Source organism: Bidens hawaiensis, unplaced genomic scaffold (genome assembly GCF_021521415.1).
Source record: "Bidens hawaiensis isolate Kalapana, Puna unplaced genomic scaffold, B.hawaiensis_p1.1 tig00022287_1, whole genome shotgun sequence".
Lineage (NCBI taxonomy): Eukaryota > Viridiplantae > Streptophyta > Magnoliopsida > Asterales > Asteraceae > Bidens > Bidens hawaiensis.
The window spans coordinates 1-4,359 of NW_027493456.1; the positions used below are offsets into that span (position 1 = coordinate 1).

At 31.8% G+C, this 4,359-nt stretch overlaps 1 pseudogene across 1 annotated transcript; it reads right to left on the reverse strand.

The window, feature by feature from the left end:
• Positions 1-5: 5 nt before the first annotated feature.
• LOC143565099 (serine/threonine/tyrosine-protein kinase HT1 pseudogene) lies at positions 6-1,501 on the reverse strand (annotated as a pseudogene). The gene is made up of 2 exons (XR_013140998.1): positions 1,112-1,501; positions 6-152 (listed from the first exon to the last, which is right to left on the reverse strand). The product of XR_013140998.1 is annotated as a serine/threonine/tyrosine-protein kinase HT1 pseudogene (transcript).
• Between the last annotated feature and the right edge of the window lie 2,858 nt (positions 1,502-4,359).

Consider the following 4,359-nt stretch of genomic DNA (forward strand, 5'->3'; position numbering starts at 1 on the left):
ATTCCCCATGCAATGTCAAGAGCCAACTTTAACACTAGATTGGGTGGCACTGAATATGGCTCCTGTTGATGGAGGTATGCCCTTAGGGATCCACCCGCCAAATACTCGGTGATTATACAAAATACCGGAGGTTTTTTACAAGCCGCAACTAACTGAATGAAAATCAAGAAATGGTTTTTGTTGTAAACAGAAAATCAAATGTAACTTGATTAGTCAACAATGATTAAGGTAATTATCAAGCAAACATATCTAAATTCGATATAATTAAGCAAGTCAATATATGAAGATGTAAGAATTTATTAATTTACAATTTTTTTAGCATAAGTTAAGATGGGCCTTTAGGTTCAAGTTCATCAGCATGACCCTGAAAGCAAAAAATGCAACTTGAATTTATTTATTTTATTTTTTATGTACTTTTTTTTTATCAAGGGATGACAAGTAATGTATGATACCCAAGCTAGAAATAAAACAAATGTAATGTGGTCCATTTTCTCACAATATAAGGCCTGGATTGTCTGAAAACTGCATTTTATATTTTTATTGCAATTTGATCACAATAACTTTCATGTATACATTATTATAAGAACATTAACATTTGAAGTATTCATAGCGGTAAAATCATTAAAAGAATTAACCTATCATACTCCTAGATGAGTTATAAACAAAGGTTGTAAAACTAGTCAATTCGCTAAGGGGATCGAATTCAAGACTTTCGACAAAAAAATTATGATTTATTGACAAATGAATCCACCCGGTTTGCTCGCATGGGAGCGAATTCAAAAGAAAAAAAATTAACATTGTGATTTTAAATAACTATTTTGTTTTCTTTCAATTCGCGCTCATGCAAGCGAATCGAATCAGGTGGATTCACTTAGCACCTAAAGAATTGTCTAGTTTTTTTTTGTTTTTTCAATTTAAACCCATCTAGAAGTACAAGTGTTGCGCGCTTTTTCTAAACCACCTACTTTACAGTAGTAGTAACGTGAGATCCTCTGCCGTTAAAACAAATAATAGTAATACCTGCTTTTAGTTATGGTACATTCTAATTCCTAATATTACCATCGATCCATACACTCACAACAACTAATGAACATAGAACATGAATACTTACACTGATGATGTTGGGATGTTGAAGCCGAAAGAGCAAGACAACCTCGGAGGTAAACTGTCGTTCCAGCATTGTCGCCAGTTCTCGATCTTCCTCAGGCTGACTAACAATCTTAATAGCAACATCTTTCTCTTTGTAAGCCCCTCTGTAAACCCTACTATGTCTCCCACTAGCAAACTTATTACCAACGTATAACAGCGACATATCCGCACTCCATTCTTCCTCTTCTTCTCCGTTCACCTTTATCGCACCTCCTGACGACACCAAATACTTCGACCATGACACCGATCTCTTGTACTCCCCGAGCGACAGCCTCCTCTCCATCCTCTCATTGTTTGAATTTGGCTTAAACCAGTTTAGTTTCATCATGACAAAATACCATACGAAATAGAACGCTTAGAGCAATTTAAAGAAATTATTAGATTGATTCTTCCAAAGGAATAAGCATCAATTTTTATTCGGTACGTGTAATAGGAGTTCAAAATTCAAATCCTGCAGTAGACGTGTTAGATGGATTTAAAGTAGATTATTAGCAGTTAAAAAAAATGTGAACTTTGGAAAATGTGAATGCACACGCTCCGATGGGAAGCTAGACCGATATGTTTTCATATCTGGTTAAAGAGTAATATAGAGTGTGAGATGTGAATGCTCTAGTAAAAAGTGATAGGAGACGACGGAGATGTTCTTCTGGTGGCGGTGGTGACGGTGGCGGTTGTTTCTCTCTCAAGAAGAAGCTGGAGGCTAGCTTTCACACATACATACCACACGTCCTAGGACAACCGTAACATGCGAAGAACCACTTAAAAGGAGACCAAAGGGGTATTGGAGTTGATAGTGACGCTGTCCCATTTTGCATCCCTATAGGCCCTGTTGCATATATTATTGTATCAACTATCATATTATATATATTATTACAATATTACTTCTGTATTATGTTAACAAGATAACTGGATTATTAAATGTAAACTTAAGCTGCATATGTCATTTAAACATTTTCTTGATATAACAAATTTTAGCTGTAAAATGGTCAAATATATTATATGGTAATTGAATAGTTATGGTATTTTGTTGTAGTCTTTGGGTTGTAGTTTTCATCTGGTACGGAGTGTGTGGGTTTGTTACCTTACATAGTAAAAAAAACGCGTTTCAGTTCCCCTATGCTTATACTACGCATGTATTTTTGAGTTTTCTCTTTTGTTTGCTAAGGAGAGTACACCGAAACTGAAAAATTTTAAGCCCATCATAGTAACGCGGCGATTGGATCTCGCTAGTTTATTTCATAATTATAATTTTATATACAAGCTAATATAGTATTCAGATGACAATATTTATTATGTAATATATTTGTTGTGTAACATAATTATAACTTCAGTTACTTATATCATAATTATCTATATATATGACGATATTCTTATATTCACTATTAAATATATATATTTGTTATGTAACATATACATCATACTAAATAAAAATATCATATTTGTATATCATAAATCTGCTAAACCTAAGTACGTGACAATATTCATTATGTAATATATGTGTATACCATAAATTCACTAGACCTAAGTATAAGAAGTTTAACTCTGTCTAGTTTATTAAACGAGTTTCAATTTAGAATCGAGTTTAAGCTCGTTTAAGTTTGTTTCGATTCAAGCTTTAAATGATATAGATTTAATTTATATAAATATTTTATTCGGCTATAAACGTAAATTTATAATTCTCAATTGTATGTTTCGATTAGGCGCATACCTGACAATTGCATGTCTGTTCCTGCTCAAAAGTCTTGGCCTCACAAAAGATGTTTCACAAGAAATGCAACATCTGTTTCCAAGTCACTATGTTCCAAATAATGTTACTGCATGAATTGTTTCTTATAGCTTTGGTTATCATTATATAATACTTGTGACATTCATTTAAGTGTATCATGTACATTATATAATACTTGTGACATTCATTTTATATAGGCAAATTGGATTTTTAATAATCCCAACTTAATGCAGTTGGCCGATAATAATCTTAACTTAGAAAATGGTTGTCACCGGTCCCAACTTTCACACTATTTGTTTTCATTTGACCCCCGTTAATAAAAACTTAACGGCGTTAAGTTTTTTCCAAATTTCTAATTGATGTTTTAGGTCTTTTGATTGGAATGAGAATGCAAATCGATTGATGTAAAATTTAATTCGAAACGGTGCTCCAAATAGCTTGATTTTTGTTAATTAAAAAGTTAAACACCGGAATTGAAGTATCCTTAGTCATTTGAACCACCGTTTTGATTTAAGTTATACATCAATTGGCTCGTATCCTCATTCCGTCAAAAGCCTCAAAATATCAGTTTGAAATTTGGAAAAAACTTAACATTGTTAAGTTGTTTTTAACGGAGATCCAATGAAAACAAATTATGTAAAAGTTGAGAACGGTGACAACTATTTTGTAAGTTAAGATTATTATCGGACAAATGTATTGAGTTGGGATTATTAAAAGGCAATTTGCCTTTTATATATAACAATTCTATAGTCTTGACATATGATGTCATGCACGTTTGTTATGAACAAAGTTTAACGTGTATTTAAGTGACATATAAAGTACTTTTATTGTAACGACACTACGTAAAAATGTGAGTTGACACGTAGCGATATGGCCATTGACATTAATCTTTGTGTCCTCTAGTAATATCATAGACAACGAAAAACCGATATAGAGTTGAAATCGACCTATATGTCTTCTAGTAATTATAGTGTCGATATTGACATATATTTCTTGTAATTATATATGGAGTTGTACGTAACCCCTAAATATTATTGTTAGCACGTATATATTTAAATAAACATATGATTCGAAATAAAGGTAGAAGTTGTTTTCCAAAATTAAACGAAAATTTAAAGTACGAGTACATGAAACCAAAAAAACTGACTCAATACCAAGAGAACCAAACATAATAAGAATTAAGAAACATATGGTTTGGTCTTGGATTTAATGAAACATAAAAAGCAAAACCGAACGAAATTTACAGACTTTTATTTTTTTGGTTTTGAGTAATTTATTTTTATGAATTTAATAAATACGTAACTAAAATATGTTTGCCAAAATATATGATATTTAGTTAGTTATTAATTAGCAAAATGATTTGGGTCTAAATTCATTATTTTAAGCCAAAATTTTCTTAGCGGAACACAATTTTCAAGCTCAAACAGCAAAAACAAAAAAACCGAAACCAAACCGAAAATCCAAAATCGAATGATTTAAAAAGA